Genomic DNA, 6,098 nt, shown 5'->3' with positions numbered 1-6,098 from the left:
AAGGCAAAGTGCACAATCTGACAGGCATTAAATACGATTCCCAAAGAGTTAATTTTATTATTATTTATTAATTTTTTTAAATAAATTTGACAAATGGAGGACAAAAGAAGTGCTGGGCCTAAAAGTTACCTACACCAGATGAACAGTATTCTAAATTCATTTAACACACAAATATCTGAAGCAGGATCTCAGAGATGCGTCTGACCCTTCAGTTCACTAAAGCCTCATCAGAGCAGAGCGGGGTTGTCTCACAAAGAGTGGAACAAAAGGCAAAAACAAATAAGAATTTTGAATGTACTTTAAGAATCCCGGAGAATTATTACTGATTATCCTGAAGGCTGTGTTGAAGAATAAAGGTGATCGTACCAAATATTGACTTTCGAGCTCATTAGAATAGCACAAACTATTTTTGCTGCAAATATTTTCTGCTTTCAAAAAAAAAAAAAAAAAAGCAGAATCGGAATACTTTCTTTATCCCTGAGGAAATTACGTAAATAAAAGAAATGAGGGGTTGCACAGTTAACCACTGATCCGATCAATGCTCTAGAGGTGGGGTAGGCTTTTAGTTAGTAGTTACCGTCAGCTGGCATTAACCGTTTGGATTCGGGTACCTTGAACCAAAAAACATAAACACTACCGAACATTTCCGCATACTGGGCTAGGAAAGGTTTTAGCCAATCAGGTGCCTATTTCAGAGGGACTGATTTCCTGTTGGCTGTTCAGCAGACGCAGATGGAAATAAATGGATTACACGGCGGTACTTCCCTGTTTCATATTGTGGCGGGCCAGGCCTGTTTGGGTTTTTTGACGACTACGTTCTGTTCCAGGCGGCAGCGTTACGGTTGCCATGGTTACAGGGTGACGCTCTGTCTCTGCGTGTTTCCTCGGTGAGGAGTTGTTGTTGTCGTTGTCGTCGTTAGCTAATAGGCAGAATGCTACAGGTATAGCTCTAAAGAATGTAGCATCATAGGCAGTGTAGTCCGTGCTGCAGGGAGAGTGGACTGTGTGGAGATACAGAAATTCTTTTATTGCTGCCATATAATCTGCATCATTATAATTGCATTAATAACATTCTTTACAGCAGGGGTGTCAAACTCAAATACACAGTGGGTCAAAATTCAAAACTGGAACAAGGTCGCGGGCTAACATCAATATTTATTGTAAAAAAATCTTCCTCCAGATTTAAGAATGAATCGCTTCTTATGGACTCAAACAAGTTTTGCTGAAAAACTGAATATGGAACAAGCAAAGCTTAATACTAAAAAATAGATATATTAGCTGTATGATACCAGTAGGCCAGCTCTAATAATAATTTGGTATGGCTTCGCGGGCCAGAGTTTGACACCTATGCTTTACAGCATTATTTCATCTAATAATATTTCTCACAGTATTGATACTGCATTACAGTTGTTTATTGAAGATGTCCATTTGAGGATCCTTCCATTATGTTAACTTTTATTACAAGTACGGTTGGAAGTATTTTATACACATTGCATATCTGTGCTCATTTTGAGTTGATGTTCGGTTCATTAAGGGTTTTAAGCTTCACTGGCGTGACTGTCCAGGTGATACATGCTGAGGGAAACTAGAACATAGAAGGATAACTGCAATGCATGCTTACAGTACATATAATACATATAATCTAGGAATAGGCCTGAGCAGAGGCCCAAATGTTTCCAGCTTCTTGTTGCAAACCTGTTGCATTTTATTCTACTTGGCAACAGATGACTGGAGGCGATAACCAGCCCTCAGATACTCTGAGGGCTTAAGATTATTACCTTGTATGGAAGGTGTTATCAAAATGAGAAGTTCTATGTCTGTTTATAGCCATTAAAGATGTACGATTAACTGTGAATTTAATGGGGGGGGCGGGGGCGTGTACCCCACTGCTTTATAAGTATCCACAAATCCAAAATCTGGCAATGGCTACAAGCAGTGTGCATTAGTAGCAAGTTTCCCTGTCAAAGGTGATTTTAGTTTGACTGCTGCCTGGTTACCCATCAGTGGCAATGCCTTTTTTTAAAAAAAAAAAAAAAAAACCTTTTCAAGTATGGAACGCCAGGACTGCCATAATGAATTAATTAAATACACCATTAAATAATTAATTAAATGTGGCAATAATTAATTAAAATTGGAATTAATTAATTAAATAAATAGTTATGACACATGTAATTAATTAATTATTGACACATTTAATTAATTATTTATGTATTTCACATTTTAATTAATTATTGACACATGTAATTAATTAATTATTGACACATTTAATTAATTATTTATGTATTTCACATTTTAATTAATTATTGACACATTTAATTAATTATTGACACATTTAATTAATTATTTAATGATATATTTATTTATTTCATTTTGGCAGTCCTGACGCCTGGCTCTCGTCATGAAATAATTTTATCTGTCAGCCTCACCCATCAAACTCAGGGGGCGGGGTTAACGCTGCCCATGCAGCTTCTCTAACATTTGATTGGTTGCCGTGCAAAGTAAGTCAAAACAGGTCGATCCTAGATAATCGATTGCTTGTGTAGACTTGGGGCAGCCAGTTATCCCAGAATGCAGATCAAATCACAAGCAGCAATGGTGGTGGTGTAGTTTTAAAATACCCCGTTTTTCTGTCACCAGCTACACTTTTAACAGTGTTTTAGCCGCGAATGTCGCGACGTATGTCTGGTCAGGTTGTCAACATAGAACATGTTTGCAAAAGTGCTCAGATGTTTTCAGAGATTTCACTAGCTCTGCTAACAGTTAGCATGCAGAGCGCACCGAGGGGGTTACGTTAACCGGTTTGTTTACATATTCCACTCTCCGTGTTCCACTTGTTGCATTCGCAGATTCTCATTTTCACCGAACGATCGTCTCTTTCCGCCTGGTCTTGTGTCTCTGTGCTTCTGTAACATAAAGAACGAGCTGACATTTTTCTCACGAAACCAGCGATCACCTCAGCAGACCCTCAGTTTACCTGCATGCATCCTCCTCCTCATCTGTCAGCTGTTTAACACCTGCTGCTAATTCAAGAAACACGCCTAGTTACCTGGTGATAGTCACAGTTTAACTGGGCAGCCGGTGCTCGATATAACGCAATGTCAGCGCATTTTTCTGCACAAGATAAGTAAATATAGTGTTTTCCCCGAGCGCAGAGCTGCTGGAGCTTGTTTCCTTACAGAGCACTTTATAGGCGAGCCAGCTTTATCAGCTGATGTCCAATCACCAGCACACAGCTTTGAAACCTCAGCTGAGTTTTAGCTCTCAGTGGTTAAACGCTGGACTTCATTCACTCAGGTTCTGTCTGTCGGGTCACGTTTACTTCGCTGTTTTATTTACAACTGAGCAAATCGGTTTGGCTGAGGTTAAAGTTACGTTTCATAACTGCTTAGTTTCACAGACGTTTAATGGTTCACTGGCACATGTGTTAGACTGAACTATCATCTAAATATCATCTGTTTTTTAATAGTTATTCAACTGTATTCTAAGCACCAGCTGTCTGTTAGAATGTGATTTTTTTTCTCTCTCTCTGTTGGCAGAGGTATAAAAATGCGCAGGAAAATCTGACGTGCATGGCGAACTTCACCGACGATATTTAGGGAGGAATAAACACACATCAAACATAAATGAACCATTTGCCTGTCTCCATAATTGAGAGCATTTTCTCTTCTTATGTCAACACTCTCTCTCTCTCTCTCTCTCTCTCTCTCTTTTTTTTTTTTTTTTTTTGCTTTTTCGGTCATGTTATGTTTACCTGTCAAAGGCTTGTTACAAACTATGAAACACATTGTGCAGACTTCTGGATGTTAGAAGAAAACTAATACTGCTCATGAATGAGACTAAAGGCAGGAAGGTGTCCTTTAAAACTAAACATGTTAATAGGACCTCCCTGTTTATATCATAGTTTATGATATAGCACGTGTATTTCAGTAATAGCCTGCTGAGGCCACTATACGTGCTGGCCTCATATCAAATGTGAAGGCAGACTGAGTCTATGTTTGACGTTTTTTATATCTAATCTTCCTTTTCAAACATTTAAACAGCAGCGAGTCTGCAGCTGAGGGAATACAAATTCAAATTGTCGGAACAGGTTTGCTCGTTTCTTGGATTCATTTGGTGATTTATTAAATGTATAACTGTTATTCTAATCTGCTGCTGAGTCTCTTACACTTTTCTTTATGCTGTATATTTTCACGTCTCTGGAATAGTTGGCAGTTAGATAGTCAGCTGGGAAACTTTGTGTTAACTCATGGAGCTGAGGATATCGTGGATATGCTGACCTCGCTGCGTGGTGTACAGAGCGAGGTCAGCATGATTAATATTCACAATAAAAATATTAGCCGAACATCATGAAGTCTGTATGTGTTTCATAGTGTCGAACAACCTTTGTACAGTTAAAGCCAGCAGTTACTACATGACGGAAACACCAACGTTATCTCTTTTATGTGTTTATACACAGGTCACGCTGATTACTGAACAAAAACCCAAAGATCAGATGTTAAACAGATTTATTTGCTCTCTCTCCTCTTTAAACATGTTTTTAATGTTAGTTATAATTCAGAATTGGCGACTGAAACACGTAGGACACATAAGAACATCAGGAAATAAAACATCGATAAATATAACCTCAGTAAAAGAAGTCAGCGGGGGTTACTACAGCTGTGTACCGGGGCCTGCGCTTTGTCGGTGGGATTGCTTGCGAGGCGAGCGGGTCTATCCCACGCTTTGCCGTGAGACTGGGCAGACATCTCCGAAATCATCGAAACACTTTTGCAAAGAGGCTGTATCTTGACAAACCGACCAGACACATGAAGATTAAACCACTACATTCTCGGCTAAAAAAATATTAAAACGGTATTTGGTAACACACAAACAGGGTTTTTCAAAGCTCAGTTCTGTTAGCTTCCACATGCCGGTTGTTGTGTGCTAGAAACAATGGCCACCAGGCCAAAGCAATGGTTTTGACTCGATCAGCGTTAACCCCGCCCCCTGAGTTTGATGGGTGAGGCTGACAGATAAAATTATTTCATGATGAGAGCCAGGCGCCAAGACTGCCAAAATGAAATAAATAAATATATCATTAAATAATTAATTAAATGTGTCAATAATTAATGAAATGTGTCAATAATTAATTAAAATGTGAAATACATAAATAATTAATTAAATGTGTCAATAATTAATTAATTAAATGTGTCAATAATTAATTAAAATGTGAAATACATAAATAATTAATTAAATGTGTCAATAATTAATTAATTACATGTGTCATAACTATTTATTTAATTAATTAATTCCAATTTTAATTAATTATTGCCACATTTAATTAATTATTTAATGGTGTATTTAATTAATTCATTATGGCAGTCCTGGCGTTCCATATTCAAGTTAACCCAGACTAGTTTGCATAATGACTGGAAATCATTATGCAAACTAAGGGCAGACAGGAAGGAGATAATATATCCAAAGGCCTCTAGATTTCCCAGTTTTCCTCTGCATGCCATGGTAAATGGACTGGTAGTTTAATGGCACTTGCCCACTCCCACAGAGCACTCAGAGATTTTAAATGCTTTTGCTGATCAATCTCACAAACGTTGATGGAGCCTAGTACACCTGACAGTTAATGTGCCAACACCCCTAACCGAATTACACGGGTGGATGAGTTATTTAAAAACACACCACCTCACTCAGAGTTGTTATGAAGGGGGAAACTACCCAGAGATCAAACAATTAACCTCAGCACGTATCAATAAAGTCAGAGTTTGGAAACTATTTTCGTGGTCGTAGTTTTCCAAGAATAGCTACATAGGCAGAGACCACCCCCACTAACTTCTGTTGCACATCCAGTCATGTAACAGGCCTGAAACACGACAAACCATTCATTTTAGAAAAGATCATCAAGGGTTACTCCTGGTAGGCTTTCAAGAGGTTAATGCTCTAATGCCGTCCATCTTAACATGGGGATTGAAGTCTAGAGGTTGCCCCTGGATGACTTGAACTGCTGACTTTCAAATTAATATATGACCTAGTCTACGTCCTGAGCCACAGTCTCCTCTTCACTTTAACCAAAAAAATAAATAAATAAATCTTACCTCAGGTTTAAA

Source organism: Mchenga conophoros, linkage group LG6, assembly GCF_057382185.1.
Source record: "Mchenga conophoros isolate Kocher_MC1m ecotype Shallow Benthic linkage group LG6, M_conophoros_male_GT1.1, whole genome shotgun sequence".
NCBI classification, from domain to species: domain Eukaryota; kingdom Metazoa; phylum Chordata; class Actinopteri; order Cichliformes; family Cichlidae; genus Mchenga; species Mchenga conophoros.
Note: the sequence above shows the minus strand (reverse complement) of the source record.